The sequence below is a fragment of the Medicago truncatula genome, chromosome 1 (genome assembly GCF_003473485.1).
Source record: "Medicago truncatula cultivar Jemalong A17 chromosome 1, MtrunA17r5.0-ANR, whole genome shotgun sequence".
NCBI lineage: Eukaryota > Viridiplantae > Streptophyta > Magnoliopsida > Fabales > Fabaceae > Medicago > Medicago truncatula.
Window position 1 is genome coordinate 21,065,535 of NC_053042.1, and position 17,531 is coordinate 21,083,065.

A 17,531-nucleotide genomic window follows, 5' to 3' on the forward strand; every position below is an offset into this window, starting at 1 on the left:
AAACGTAGACACGAATCAGGATCTTCCAGATTTATCATTATCACTGGAGTCAGGGGCGGATCTAGACATTGCATATTAGTGTGGCAAATTTTTTAAAGAAACTATAATACAATTATACTAAAAATAATATATAAACATTTAACCATACATTTGTTAAATTACAATGAAAATCGTCTGCCATCCATTTGTTGAAAATGAGCTAGAATAACATCAGTGCTAATTGTGAAAAGAACATCTCTTTCAATAAAAGTTACAAGCCGATCATTTAACCATTGATCACCCATTTTGTTACGTAAATGACTCTTCACAATCTTCATAGCTGAAAAAACACGTTAAATCGACGTCTTGTTCCACGAAAATCAGACTAAGGATAAACAAAGTTGCTAAGAGGTTGATGACGACGAATTTTCAAGTAAGCTTTACGTACCTCATCTTGGATGTCATGATGATAGCTTGAAATTGGAGGCCTAATTCCTGGATCCGTTTCCAACAATTTATAATCAACAACTTTAACACCCTCATTGGTCGAGTTGGGAGCAATATCCGTATTCGAAGAACTAGCTTTGTCTCTAGACAACAGGGAAGAATTTCTTCATCCTATAATTTATAAACACCATTGTACAATAATTAATCAATTATCATAAACAAGCAATTTTTAACTTGTATTATTAATAAAACAAAACAAACAAAGCCATAAAACTCGGCACCGGAAGTAGCAAAATAAACAACGAAAATGATGAATTGTTAAACTTGCACATACAGGTTGAAATCATAGTTCACATCACCCTAAAGTTGCTTAAATTCATTCATTGCAGAATTTTAAAACCCCAATTCAAACCCTAAAAAAAAAACCCAAATCCCCAATTCACAATTCTAAAACCCTAAAAAAGCAATTGTAGAATGAATGAGAAAGTAGAGAATCAATTGACTATTTCACTTACCTTGGCTTAGACTTAGAGTGAAGAGAGAAAATTATGTTGTTGACTGATGAGAGTGGAAGGAGAGGTTTGTTTGTTTGTTTGTTGTAAGAAGATATTTGATTCATTGATTGTGAATTGTGATTTTTGAGAAGAGGAGAAGAGAAGAGTAGAATGAATGAGAAGAGGAGAATAGGAAAAGAAAAGTGTTTGTGTATGTTTTTCAATTTTCAATTTCCTTCTCCCCGTTCCAGGCCTTTTATGAATTATGCATATAAAAAAAAAAAAAAAGATTAGAAACTGGTGTGGCATATGCCACACCATGTTTCACACTGCCTCTGCCCATGACTGGAGTATGAGAATAGAATATGGTGCCATTATTTTCTCATATATCTCATTTCCATATTATCTCTGAACTTATTTTGACATGGATTCTTTCACTTAGATCGCGCTCGATATTTCATAATTAGGGACAACCTTGAACACCTAACTTTTTGAAATATATTAACAACATTCGGCGTTCTTTGCATTTAAAGTTTTCACATATAAATTTCAAAGGTCATACCTTCCTCACAACTCCTTTACCAGACGAGTTCATGGAACTTTCGAAGTTTTTAAAGAGCCATGTTACAGGGACTTACCTTCCTCTCAACTTTTATTAGTAGGAGAGTTTGTGGAGCTTTCAGGGTTTTTAAAGAGCCATGTTTCAGGACTTACCTTTCTCGCAACTCCTTTAACAAGTGAGTTTGTGGAACTTTCAAGGATTTTAAAGAGCCATGTTTCAGAACATACCTTCCTCGCAACTCCCTTAATAGGGGAGTATGGAACTTTTTTGAAGTTTTTAAGGAGTCATGTTTCAGGACTTACTTTTCCTCTTAACACCCTTAACATGCGAGTTCATGGAACTTTTGAGGTTTTTAAAATGTCATGTTTCAAGACTTACCTTCCTCGCAACTCCCTTAGCAACGGGTTTAGGGTACTTTCAAAGTTTTTAAGGAGTCATGTTTTTGGACTTACCTTCCTCGCAACTCCTTAAAAACTTCAAAAAAGTTTGAAAGTCCAGAAACATGACTTCTTAGCAGGCGGGTTTGGGGAACTTTCTGAACACAAACATCCAGTACACCGAACTGGATGCTACCAACTAGTAATATGTCAGCCATCAATCCAAACATCCTTGTACAAGAGGCTTTTCGGGTAGCTCAACTGTTTTGAGTTTAAAGTTGAGGTGTAGGAGGTCTATGGTTGAACTCATGTAAAACTAACATAACAATTAATTAACATACTCTTAAAAAAAAACAATTAATTAACATATCAACATTAGCCATAGTGGAATGCAAATAATTTTTTTTCCTCCCGAGCTCTGTTAGGGTTTCCTAACATCTAATTGGCGGCCGGTCCCAATCTCTGTTGGCTTTCCCCCAGAATCTCCTGGCTCTTTTCATTCCTCAATGGTCTCTGTTCCTAGGCTATCCTAGCTGATTTCGGGCTCGAATTTTCTCTGTTTGGGAGTGTGGTGTAGCTTAGCGACCAGATCTGGTGGTTTTGTAAGCTGTGAACGCGAATCTCGCTCCAAGGTTGAAGTGGAAGATGGAGGGGTGGAAGAAAGTGGAACTGTCAAAGGAGGAGGAGGAGGGTTTCGATCTGGAAGAAACTGAGGTAAGTACTGATGAAGTCTTCAAAAACACACTGTTTAACAAGTGATTGTCCAAGCTTGGAGGCTCAAAAACCCTGTTGAAGTACAAGATATGAACAAGAATATGTTTCTATTTCGCTTTACGTCAAAGCGAGATGTCGAAAACGTCATGTGTAACACCCCGTTTTCCCAATATACAAATTTCTTAAACAATTATCAGAGTAAAAACCATAAACGGGATATCACATAGAAACGTAATCCAAAAATAGTTAGATAATAATTTAACCTTCACAAAATATCTTAACATAGCAGCGGAATATTAATTCGAAAATCATAAATCAGTTTGGCACGTAGGCCCCATCAAAATAGTTCATAATCCATAACATGATAAAAGAAATAACATATTATTCACGTAAAAGAATGAAGCATGTATAACATTAAACCCCATCCCGTTACGTATCAGAGCGACCTAGACGACACAGTGAAGGCAAGGCCACTCACGACGGCAACTGCACACTAAGCACGATCACCTGCAAGTTACCCATACGAAGGGCAACATTTTCAAGCAGAAGGGGTGAGATTTCATAATAAAATAACATTAATCAATGTAATTGTGAATCATAAATTACCATCATAATCATTCCTTTATTAACTTTGCATAAATGCTAAACAGTTATCACGTAATCATATATCCAATCATTATGAACAACATAACATAATCAATAAACACTTATCACGTAATCACATATTCAATCATTATAAACAAGGCATCTTAATCATGACAATGTGACAATGCTCTTAGACTCCTTATATGCATGTGGTACCAATCGTCATCATAAGTATTAATATACTTTAATCGTGCGGAGGACAAAGCTCCTATAAAACGTGCGGAGGACAAAGCTCCTAATATTCGTGGTGAAGACTAAGCTCAATGAGATGCTATGCATGGACACATATGAACAAAACATCGTAACAACTTATCAACATGCATCCAATAATTTGGAGCTAAACTTCATCATATACTTATGCACTTAGTTAAATAACGGAAGCAGCATAAACAGGTCACATAACATGATGATATCATTATATCAATAGCACATAAATTGTATCATTATCAAATCTTCTTATCTTGCATGAATATACAATACAATAGTTCATATTCAATTAATATCAATATAACTTAAACAACTCTACAGACTGCATTAAACGACATCACTAGGTCTCATTACCAGTTAGGGGTTCACTCTTGATCAACACATGCGACACAGATCGCACAAACACACAAACAAGTTCATTCTGGTTGTACTCGCGAGGCGAGAGTCCTTACTCGCCATGGCGAGTACCACTCAACTCCCAAACTAAGGTTGTTCTGGGTTCCCTCTGATCCTACGTTCATTCCTAATCAATACTAGGTATGTTCAGGCACTCAAGGGTATACAAGATTCAACTAAAAAGGTCGAAACACGAAATCTAACATACACTCTGCCTTAGCTCACTATGGCGAGTAAGGTGGCTCGCAGTGGCGAGCTGCGTCACACAACTCGCGAGGCGAAGGGGAATGCTCGCCATGGCGAGTTGAACCAAACAACTCGCGTGGCGAGCGATGAAGTTCATCACTCGCGAGGCGAGGATCATCCCTCGCCAAGGCGAGCGATGAACAGAAGCTCGGGCAGACTAGGGTTCTTCTCAAAAATCCATCATACAACATGGTTCAAAGCTTGGTTTTGATTCCAGAATTCATCCTAAACATATTCTAAGGTTAAAGGACGGTTCTTTCATCAATCTAAACAAGTTTTACCGTTTGATCATCAATTTTTAGGGTTTTGACCTAATTCCGAAACTTTTCTAAATCAATCCTAACTTTGTCAACTAATCATCAGAATTACAGCAATTAACATTATTGAATTATTAGTCTCACCCTTACCTTGTATGAAGAAAATCGCAGCACTCTACCTTGGTTCCTCTAGACTTGGCTTTTTCTCCCTTTTCTCCAAAAACAGTCGTACGTACGTTATGTTTTTCTAAACTAGGTCTAACCTATTTATATCTCCTCTTAATTACTTATCTTATCTCACTTTCTCCCCCAAAACTATCTAAAATATGAAAACAGCCTTCAACTAAATATTTTATATTATTTTCAAATCTTTATTCTATTTAACAATAAAATAATTCTCATATCATAATCAAATCCTCCAAAACTCATAACTTATCACGTCATCAATCAAATCACTAAATTCACCACAAATCATCAAAACATATCAAAATCATGCATATACTATATAATTATAATATAATTGCCTAAACTCGATTAAATCACGATTAAACGAAAGTGGGCGTTACAACTCTCCCCCACTTAAAAGATTTTCGTCCTCGAAAATTTACCTCAAGCAAACAACTCTGGATAAGACTCCAGCATCTTACTCTCAAGCTCCCACGTCAAGCTTTCACCAGTCGCTCCCGTCCAAACGACTCTCACGAGAGGTATCTCCTTGCCTATCAACGTCTTCACTTTACGATCATCAATCCTCACCGGTAAAGTTTCCACCGTAAGGTTGTCTCTAACTTGCACATCGTCACTCTGAATTACGTGAGATGGATCCGGAACATACTTCCGAAGTTGCGACACATGGAAAACATTGTGCAAATTCGAAAGATGCGGCGGTAAACCCACTCGGTAAGCCACCGTTCCAACTCTTTCCAAAATCTGATATGGACCAATGAACTTCGGGGTCAACTTCTTTGACTTCAAAGCACGTCCTACACCAGTCATAGGAGTGACTCTCAAAAACACGTGGTCTCCTTCCTGAAACTCAAGATCTTTTCTACGCTTATCATGATAACTCTTTTGTCGACTCTGCGACGCCTTCATTTTCTCTTGGATCATCTGAACTTTCTCAGTAGTTTGCTGAACAATCTCTGGTCCTAAGACCACTCTTTCACCTGACTCAAACCAGCACAACGGAGTTCTGCATCTCCGACCATACAAAGCCTCGAAAGGTGCCATTCCAATACTAGAATGATAGCTATTATTATAAGTGAACTCGATCAACGGAAGATGACTATCCCAAGTTCCTCCTTGCTCGAGAACACAAATCCTCAACAAATCCTCTAGCGACTGAATTGTCCTCTCCGACTGACCATCTGTCTGTGGATGATAGGCCGAACTCAATCTCAACTTCGAACCCAAGGCGTCTTGCAAACTTTTCCAAAATCTAGAAGTAAATCTTGGATCTCTATCTGATACAATGCTCGAAGGAACACCATGCAGCTTCACAATCTCCTTGATGTAAATCTCTGCCAACTGTACAACAGGGAAACTAATATTAATAGGTGGAAAATGAGCCGACTTCGTCAACCTATCAACAATAACCCAAATTGCATCGTTCCCTCTAGGAGTATTCGGCAAACTCGTCACAAAATCCATCGATATACTATCCCATTTCCATTCTGGCACATCTAAAGGTACCATCATCCCAGCGGGTTTCTGATGCTCGACTGTCGACTTCTGACAAACTAAACAGGAATACACAAACTGTGCCACATCTCGTTTCAAACCAGACCACCAGAAAATCTTCTTTAAATCGTGGTACATCTTCGTAGCTCCCGGGTGAATACTCAAGCTACTTCTATGACTCTCTTCAAGAATCATCTTCTTAATCTCTTCATTGTCTGGAATACAAATTCTTCCTCGGAATCTCAGCACACCTTGATCATCGATTCTAAAATCACTGTCTTCAGTCTGATCTCTAGCAACCAACAAGTCCACAAACTCTACATCAACTTTCTGCGCTTCCTTAATACTTTTCAGAAATTCACTATCAATCTTCAGCATACCCAGTTTCACGCTCCGAGGTGTCCATTCACAAACCAAACTCATATCTCTGAACTGTTCAAGTAATTCGAACTCTCTGACCATCATAGCGGACATATGCAATGTCTTCCTACTCAAGGCATCTGCAACAACATTAGCTTTACCTGGATGATAATTCAAACCATATTCATAATCTTTCAGCAACTCTAACCATCTACACTGCCTCATGTTCAATTCCTTCTGATCGAACAAATACTTCAAACTCTTGTGATCACTAAACACCTCAAACCTCGAACCATACAAATAATGTCTCCATATCTTCAACACAAAGACTACGGCCACCAACTCGAGATCATGCGTAGGATAATTCTTCTCATGAATTCTCAACTGTCTTGAAGCATAAGCTACCACTTTACCTTCTTGCATAAGCACACCTTCTAAACCCAACTTGGACGCATCACAATACACCACAAAAGGTTCATCTGACTTTGGCAAAATCAAAACTGGAGCAGTCGTCAGACGTTTCTTCAATTCACTAAAACTTTTCTCACAATGGACGTCCCACACAAAAGTTTTACCTTTACAAGTCAACTGCGTAAGCGGAAGAGCTAACTTGGAAAATACTTCAATAAATCTTCTGTAGTAACCAGCTAAACCCAAAAAGCTTCTAATCTCAGTAACGGACTTAGGAGTATCCCATTGCGATATAGCTTCGACTTTAGACGGATCCACAGCAATACCATTTCCGGAAATAACATGGCCAAGAAAACTCACCTCTTTCAACCAGAATTGACACTTAGACAATTTGGCATAAAGTTTCTTCTCTTTCAACACTTGCAAGACAATCTTCAGATGCTCAACATGTTCTTCTTCAGTCTTGGAGTAAATCAAAATATCGTCGATGAACACAACTACGAACCGATCCAAAAATGCATGGAAGATGCGATTCATATACTCCATAAACACTCCAGGTGCATTGGTCACACCGAAAGGCATAACTTTATATTCATAGTGACCATAACGCGTTCTGAAAGCTGTCTTCTGCATATCCTCACCTTTTACTTTAATCTGGTGATAACCTGATCTCAAATCAATCTTGCTGAAAACTCGTGCACCCACTAACTGATCCATCAAATCATCAATTCTCGGAAGTGGATACCTATTCTTGATAGTTACCTTGTTCAACTGCCGATAATCAATACATAGCCGCATACTACCATCTTTCTTCTTTACTAGCAAAACCGGCGCTCCCCAAGGTGAAACACTTGGTCTAACAAACTTCTTCTCAAGCAAGTCCTCCAACTGTTTCTTCAACTCAGATAACTCGGAAGCAGACATACGATAAGGTGCCATCGAGACCGGCTTCGTTCCAGGAACAAGATCAATAGAAAACTCGACTTCTCTCTCTGGAGGTACATCAGGAATCTCATTTGGAAAAACTTCAGGAAATTCACACACCACCGGTAGCCTATCAATCACTGCTTGATTCTCAACAGTTACAGAAGCCATTAATGAAAACATCAAGATACCATCGCGTTCCAGTTGCTTCAGCTGCTTAGTGGACAAAAACTATGCACCACTTTCCTCTTCGACGGAAGAGAAATGTACTGACTTGCTAAAACAATTGATGAGAACGTGGTTGTACTCTAACCAGTTCATACCCAGAATCACATCCATACCACTCAAAGGTAGACAAACTAAATCCATTTCAAAATCACGACCAAACATAGACAAAGGACATTTCACACATACGAGAGAAGTAGTCACCGAACCCTTAGCTGGAGTTTCGACAACCATCTCTCCATTCATATCAGACAATTCAAGACCCAAAGCAGAAACACAATCGAAAGCAATAAAGCAATGCGTAGCACCAGTATCAATAATAACAACTAAAGGAGTATTATTAATATAGCAAGTACCTATAATCAAACGATCCTCACTCTCTGTCTGAGTCCCAGTCAAAGCGAAAACCCTACCAGTAGTCGGCGCCCTCTTAGGCTGAGTACACTGTGAACTAATGTGACCCTCTCCATTGCAATTAAAGCACACAATGTCTGTACGATTACAATCAGCTACAACATGACCTTTCTTACCACACCGGACACACTTCTTGATTTCCTCAGGGCAGGCGTTGCTCTTGTGGCCTTTCTCACCACAATTGAAACACACAATCTCTGCAGCATCCCTCTTCTTAGGCCGCCTAACATCGACCATCTTCTGTTTCCCTTTATCATCGGGGGCACTGTACGGCTTAGGACGACTCTGCTGTCCCTTACCCTTCCTCTCATTCACTACCTTGTAGTGAGCCTTTGTATCCTCTTCATAGATCCTGCAGCTATTAACCAAATCTGGAAAAACTCTCAGCTGTTGATACCCAATTGCCCTCTTGATGTCGGGCCTCAAACCGTTCTCGAACTTGATACATCTCGAGAACTCAGCATTCTCAGCAGTATAGTGCGGGTAGAACTTCGACAGCTCCACGAACTTGGCAGCATACTCTGTCACAGACATGTTTCCTTGCTTCAGCTCAAGGAACTCGATCTCCTTCTTCCCGCGAACATCTTCCGGAAAGTATCTTCTCAGGAACTCCCTCCTGAAAACAGCCCAAGTCACAACAGCTCCCTCCTGCCCAAGGGTAGGCAGAAGAGCAACCCACCAGTCATCAGCTTCCTCGGCTAGCTGATGAGTACCAAAACGCACTTTCTGATCCTCAGTGCACTGCATAACTCGGAAAATCCTCTCAATCTCCTTAAGCCACGTCTGGGCTCCATCAGGGTCATAGCGTCCTTTCAACGTCGGAGGGTTCTTCTTCATGAACGTCTCCAACATCCTAGCTTCAGCATTCGCACCAGCATTCACGTTAGGTTGTTGTCCGACAGCTTGGGCAACAACTTGTAGAGCAGCAGCTAATGCAACATCGTTTCTTCGAGCCATTTATGAGATTCTACAAAAGTAGCAACAACAACATAAGATAGTAATATAAATATTACTAAGACTCGACACGACTCTCTAATTGACCGGACGGACTGACCTGCTCTGATACCAATTGTAACACCCCGTTTTCCCAATATACAAATTTCTTAAACAATTATCAGAGTAAAAACCATAAACGGGATATCACATAGAAACGTAATCCAAAAATAGTTAAATAATAATTTAACCTTCACAAAATATCTTAACATAGCAGCGGAATATTAATTCGAAAATCATAAATCAGTTTGGCACGTAGGCCCCATCAAAATAGTTCATAATCCATAACATGATAAAAGAAATAACATATTATTCACGTAAAAGAATGAAGCATGTATAACATTAAACCCCATCCCGTTACGTATCAGAGCGACCTAGACGACACAGTGAAGGCAAGGCCACTCACGACGGCAACTGCACACTAAGCACGATCACCTGCAAGTTACCCATACGAAGGGCAACATTTTCAAGCAGAAGGGGTGAGATTTCATAATAAAATAACATTAATCAATGTAATTGTGAATCATAAATTACCATCATAATCATTCCTTTATTAACTTTGCATAAATGCTAAACAGTTATCACGTAATCATATATCCAATCATTATGAACAACATAACATAATCAATAAACACTTATCACGTAATCACATATTCAATCATTATAAACAAGGCATCTTAATCATGACAATTTGACAATGCTCTTAGACTCCTTATATGCATGTGGTACCAATCGTCATCATAAGTATTAATATACTTTAATCGTGCGGAGGACAAAGCTCCTATAAAACGTGCGGAGGACAAAGCTCCTAATATTCGTGGTGAGGACTAAGCTCAATGAGATGCTATGCATGGACACATATGAACAAAACATCGTAACAACTTATCAACATGCATCCAATAATTTGGAGCTAAACTTCATCATATACTTATGCACTTAGTTAAATAACGGAAGCAGCATAAACAGGTCACATAACATGATGATATCATTATATCAATAGCACATAAATTGTATCATTATCAAATCTTCTTATCTTGCATGAATATACAATACAATAGTTCATATTCAATTAATATCAATATAACTTAAACAACTCTACAGACTGCATTAAACGACATCACTAGGTCTCATTACCAGTTAGGGGTTCACTCTTGATCAACACATGCGACACAGATCGCACAAACACACAAACAAGTTCATTCTGGTTGTACTCGCGAGGCGAGAGTCCTTACTCGCCATGGCGAGTACCACTCAACTCCCAAACTAAGGTTGTTCTGGGTTCCCTCTGATCCTACGTTCATTCCTAATCAATACTAGGTATGTTCAGGCACTCAAGGGTATACAAGATTCAACTAAAAAGGTCGAAACACGAAATCTAACATACACTCTGCCTTAGCTCACTATGGCGAGTAAGGTGGCTCGCAGTGGCGAGCTGCGTCACACAACTCGCGAGGCGAAGGGGAATGCTCGCCATGGCGAGTTGAACCAAACAACTCGCGAGGCGAAAAGGAAGGACTCGCGTGGCGAGCGATGAAGTTCATCACTCGCGAGGCGAGGATCATCCCTCGCCAAGGCGAGCGATGAACAGAAGCTCGGGCAGACTAGGGTTCTTCTCAAAAATCCATCATACAACATGGTTCAAAGCTTGGTTTTGATTCCAGAATTCATCCTAAACATATTCTAAGGTTAAAGGACGGTTCTTTCATCAATCTAAACAAGTTTTACCGTTTGATCATCAATTTTTAGGGTTTTGACCTAATTCCGAAACTTTTCTAAATCAATCCTAACTTTGTCAACTAATCATCAGAATTACAGCAATTAACATTATTGAATTATTAGTCTCACCCTTACCTTGTATGAAGAAAATCGCAGCACTCTACCTTGGTTCCTCTAGACTTGGCTTTTTCTCCCTTTTCTCCAAAAACAGTCGTACGTACGTTATGTTTTTCTAAACTAGGTCTAACCTATTTATATCTCCTCTTAATTACTTATCTTATCTCACTTTCTCCCCCAAAACTATCTAAAATATGAAAACAGCCCTCAACTAAATATTTTATATTATTTTCAAATCTTTATTCTATTTAACAATAAAATAATTCTCATATCATAATCAAATCCTCCAAAACTCATAACTTATCACGTCATCAATCAAATCACTAAATTCACCACAAATCATCAAAACATATCAAAATCATGCATATACTATATAATTATAATATAATTGCCTAAACTCGATTAAATCACGATTAAACGAAAGTGGGCCTTACATCATGAAAGGGGGGCCATGGAGCTTTGATAGAAACTTACTAGTGCTCAAGAGGATATCAGGGGAAGAGCAGCCGTCTGAAATGGTTATGGGTATGGCGGATTTCTGGGCAAGGGTTTACGATCTACCATTGAAGCTCAGGACTGATGCGACTGCGAAGAAATTAGGAGACACACTAGGGAAGTATGTGGAGGTGGACACGAAGGAAGGAAATCGAATGGAAAAGTTTCTAAGGGTTAAGGCTGAAGTTGATCTAACAAAACCCCTCAAAAGAGGTACTGTTATAAAGTACCAAGGTAAAAGTCTGCGTGTGTTCTTAAAGTATGAAAGGCTCCCAAATTTCTGCTACACTTGTGGAAGAATTGGGCACCAGATCAAGGACTACGAAGAATGGGAGGGACAAGAGGATATGGACTATGATGAAATTGAAGAGAAGGACCTGCCCTTTGGTTTATGGTTGAGATCTTCTCTGTAACACCCCGTTACCCAAAAGTAATTAAATAACGAATAATCATCAGAGTATTTTACCAAACGGGTATGCTACATTGCAGTTTCAAAATTCTTAAATAGCATATGAAACTATTTAATTAAACAACGTCAAACATCATTTAAACAGCAGCGGAAGGTTATTCAACAACATCAAAAACAGTTAAAATCCTCCAGACATCATCTTGGCATAAGCCTAACAACAATTTCAACCTTCATAGGGCCATAACAACAAGATTCAAAATGAGATACATAAGGAATGAAATACAACAAATAAAACCCATCCCGACTGTATCAGAGCCCTAGACACGACATTGAGCCACCACTAACTACTTAGGATCACCTGCAAGTTACCCATAGGAAGGACAACATTTTCAAGCAGAAGGGGTGAGATTCACAACAATAAATATAGATATTAAAATCTTCAATTGAATCTAACATCCTAATCCACAAACACATCATCTTGCAAACACACACACACACACACACACACACATATATATATATATATATATATATATATATATATATATATATATATATATATAATTCACAAGCAACAACAACATCATCAATATACCACCATCACAAAGAATATATAAATACATATTCATCAACAACATCAATATCAAGTAGCAGCCGGAATCAACAACTAAGACTCATGCAAATGACATGACAACACTGCTAAGACACCATCTTAGACTTCTCAATGGATGCAATATGCATGTGGTACCAAACAGGACCGAAGCCCTCACCGCTTTTGAATGGTTAAAGCGTTCATAAGGACCGAAGCCCTCATCGCTGTTGAGCAACTAGTACTCCAGGACCGAAGCCCTCACCGCTGTTTTATGCATATGCAATGGACCTACTTGTGTATATCTACATACAACTGACCATGCAATGCAACTCCATGTGACTCCACTTAAACAACATGTATGATTCAATAATTAGCATACATTTCAATCATGATCAGTAATCATCAATTCAGCAATCCAATCAACCAAAATAATGCATAATTACATGAAACTATGCTCAACACATCAACATTAAATCACTACCATTCATGCACAAAATTCAACACTCAGGAACTGTGCAGCTCGCCTCGCGAGCACATCTGTTCGCCATGGCGAGTTCACAAAACTACTTGCTCGCCATGGCGAGTTCAAGGCGAACTCTAGGCGAGTGAAAATTAGGTGCTCTCGGGAAAAATGCTATTTTCTCACTGAAATCCCAATTCTAAGTTCCCTAATCATTCTTTTAACCTAAAATTTTCACCATTCATCATTAAAATCATCTAGGTACCTTAAACCATCCCCAAAACATCTTATAACAACTTTTCAAAAATCAAGTTTTATCCAGGCTTGCTCGCCATGGCGAGTTGGTCTGCTCGTGGGGCGAGCGATGAAGTTGCTCACTCGCGAGGCGAAACATGAATGCTCGCGAGGCGAGCGATGAACTTCTGTACGGGCAGAAAACTGGTTTTTCCCAAAAATTCCATTTTTCTTCCAATCACTCCCCAAATTAGTTTACAGATACATAATTAAGTATCTTATACAACCAGAACCTAATTCTAACATCAAAAACACACTCACCACTCCAAAATCAACAATTCAACATAAAACCCCAAAAATCCCAATTCTCACCAAAACTCTGTTAAACACAAAATCAGAATTTAATAGCTACAATATTGAAGTAAACCTCACCCTTACCTTAATTCAGAATGAAAAATGCACAGCAAAAAGGGTTCCTCTGGTTCTAAGTTGCTCTTCTCTCCTTCTTCTCCCAAAGTTGGTTTTTACGTGAAACTGGTTTTCTGACATCCATCCTTTTCTTAACTTCCCATTAATTGTAACTCCCTACTATTTTCATTTAACTCCCCATAATTTCTATTAACTCCTATTAATCCCCCCAAACACCAAAATAATTATTATTTCACACTTATTCTAATTATTATTAAATAAACCATATAATAACATAATACACCACATAAATCACCCAAAAATCACACACACACACACACATATATATATATATATATATATATATATATATATACTCCACATAAATCACCAAACATCATATTTAAATATATATATACTCCACATAATTCAAATTAATTAAATATAACAACTAGGGCATTACAACTCTCCCCAAATTACAGAATTTCGTCCTCAAAATCTTACCTCAAGCGAACAACTCCGGATACAACTCCCACATCTTACTCTCCAGCTCCCAAGTCAAACTTTCACTAGTCGCTCCACCCCAAACGACTCTCACAAGAGGTATCTCTTTACCTCTCAAGGACTTCACCTTTCTGTCATCAATCCTCAATGGCATAGTCTCAACTGTCAGGTTGTCTCTAACCTGTACATCATCATCCCTCGGAATCACATGTGAAGGATCCGCTACATACTTCCGAAGCTGAGAAATATGAAACACATCATGCAAGTTCGAAAGATGTGGTGGCAAACCAACTCTATATGCCTCTGTTCCAACTCTCTATGAAAAATGATCCGGACCGATGAACTTAGGAGTCAACTTCCTCGACTTCAAAGCACGACCGACACCCGTCAAAGGAGTGACCCTAAGAAAAACATGATCACCTTCCTGAAACTCAAGATTCTTTCTTCGCTTGTCATGGTAACTCTTCTGTCGACTCTACGAAGCTTTCATCTTTTCCCTTATCAACCTGACTTTCTCAGTAGTCTCATGAACCAAGTCCGGTCCCAATACTACACTCTCACCTGACTCAAACCAGCATAAAGGAGTCCAACACCTCCGACCATACAAGGCTTCGAACGGTGCCATACCAATACTCGAGTGATAGCTGTTGTTATAAGTGAACTCAATCAAAGGCAAGTGACTGTCCCAAGCTCCACCTTGTTCAAGCATACACACCCTCAACAAATCTTCCAATGATTGAATTGTCCTCTCCGACTGACCATCTGTTTGAGGATGATAAGCCGAACTCAACCTCAACTTCGAACCCAAGGCGTCCTGTAAACTCTTCCAGAACCTAGAAGTGAACCTCGGATCTCTATACGACACAATACTTGACGGTACACCATGAAGCTTCACCACACTGTGAATATAAATCTCTGCAAACTGCGCTACCGGATAACTGATATTGATAGGAATGAAGTGTGCCGACTTCGTCAACCGGTCGACAACAACCCAAATAGCGTCATGCCCTCTCGGAGTGTTCGGTAAACTCGTCACAAAATCCATAGAGATACTGTCCCAATTCCACTCCGGTACATCCAACGGTGTCAACAACCCTGCAGGCTTCTGATGCTCAACCTTGGACTTCTGACAAATCAAACAGGCATAAACAAACTGAGCAACATCTCTTTTCAAACCGGACCACCAAAACAGTTTCTTCAAATCATGGTACATTTTTGTAGCCCCCGGGTGAATACTCAACCTACTCTTGCGACTCTCCTCAAGAATCAACTTCTTCAAATCATCATTGTCAAGAATACAAACCCTTCCTCTGAACCTCAGCACACCCTGATCATTAACGTTAAAATCACTATCCTCAGTGTCATTACCTGAAGTCATCAAATCAACAAACTTCAAATCCACTTTCTGATCTTCTCGGATACTGTTCAAGAAATCACTATCAATCTTCAGCATCCCCAACTGTATACTCTGAGGTGACAATTCACAGGCAAGACTCATGTCTCTGAACTGTTCTAACAATTCAAATTCTTTCACCATCAAAGCAGACATGTGCAAAGTTTTCCTACTCAAAGCATCAGCAACAACATTGGCCTTACCAGGATGGTAATTCAAGCCAAAATCATAATCTTTCAGTAACTCTAACCATCTCCTCTGCCTCATGTTCAGTTCCTTCTGGTCAAATAAATACTTCAAACTTTTATGATCACTGAACACCTCAAATCTGGAACCGTACAAATAATGTCTCCAAATTTTCAAAACAAAAACCACCGCAGCTAACTCTAGGTCATGTGTAGGATAATTCTTCTCATGAACACGCAATTGCCTAGAAGCATATGCTACCACCTTACCATCTTGCATCAGAACACCACCTAAGCCCAGCTTAGATGCATCACAGTACACAACAAATGGTTCTTCTGGTTTAGGCAAAATCAAAACAGGAGCAGTTGTCAATCTTCGCTTCAATTCATTGAAACTACTCTCACACTGACCATCCCACACAAAAGATTTACCCTTACAGGTCAACTGTGTCAACGGAAGAGCCAATTTCGAAAACCCTTCTATGAACCTGCGGTAATAACCAGCCAAACCCAGAAAACTTCTGATCTCAGTTACCGACTTCAGAGTCTCCCACTGTGACACCACATCAACCTTTGAAGGATCCACCGCAATACCACTACCAGAAATAATGTGACCCAGAAAGCTTACTTCACTTAACCAGAACTCACATTTTGACAACTTTGCATACAACCTCTTCTCCTTCAACACTTGCAATACTAATCTTAGATGCTTTGCATGCTCCTCCTCATTCTTGGAATAAATCAAGATATCATCAATGAACACTACAACAAACTTATCCAGAAAAGCATGGAAGATTCGGTTCATGTACTCCATAAACACACCAGGCGCGTTAGTAACACCGAAGGGCATCACTTTGTACTCGTAATAACCATAACGTGTCCTAAAGGCCGTCTTCTGCATATCCTCATATTTCACCTTGATCTGATGATAACCACACCTCAAATCAATCTTACTAAAAATCTTAGCACCAACCAATTGATCCATCAAGTCGTCAATCCTCGAAAGCGGATACCTGTTCTTTATCGTAACCTTGTTCAACTGACGGTAATCAATACACAGTCTCATACTACCATCCTTCTTCTTGACCAACAACACCGGTGCTTCCCAAGGTGAAACACTAGGTCTTACAAACTTCTTATCTAACAGATCCTCCAACTGTTTCTTCAACTTAGCTAGCTCAGAGGCTGACATACGGTATGGTGCCATCGACACCGGCTTAGTTCCTGGAACAAGGTCAATTGAAAATTCAACCTCCCTCTCTGGTGGCACACCAGAAATCTCGTCAAGAAATACTTCTGGGAATTCATTCACCACAGGTAACCCATCAATCACAGCTTGACTTTCTAACGACAATTGTGCCATTAGAGAATACATCAGAATTCCATCACGTTCAAACTGTTTCATCTATTTTGTAGACAGAAGCTCAACTTCACCTTCTTCTTCAGCAGAAGAAAAATGCACCGTCTTACTATAGCAGTTGATATGAACTCGGTTATACTCTAACCAATTCATTCCAAAGATAACATCCATACCCGTCAACGGCAGACAAACTAAATCAATCACAAAATCTCTACCAAACATAGATATAGGACACCGTAGACAAACAAGAGAAGTGGTTACTGAACCCTTAGCTGGAGTTTCAACAACCATTTCCTCTTTCATATCAGATACATCCAAACCCAACTT

The 17,531-nt window shown here is 39.2% G+C and overlaps 1 long non-coding RNA gene across 1 annotated transcript; it reads right to left on the bottom strand.

Annotated features, from left to right (window-relative positions):
• Window positions 1–118: 118 nt before the first annotated feature.
• Window positions 119–1,039, bottom strand: LOC120580524 (uncharacterized). The gene is made up of 2 exons (XR_005646261.1): window positions 942–1,039; window positions 119–597 (listed from the first exon to the last, which is right to left on the bottom strand). It is a non-coding gene; the product is annotated as an uncharacterized lncRNA (long non-coding RNA).
• Window positions 1,040–17,531: the final 16,492 nt, after the last annotated feature.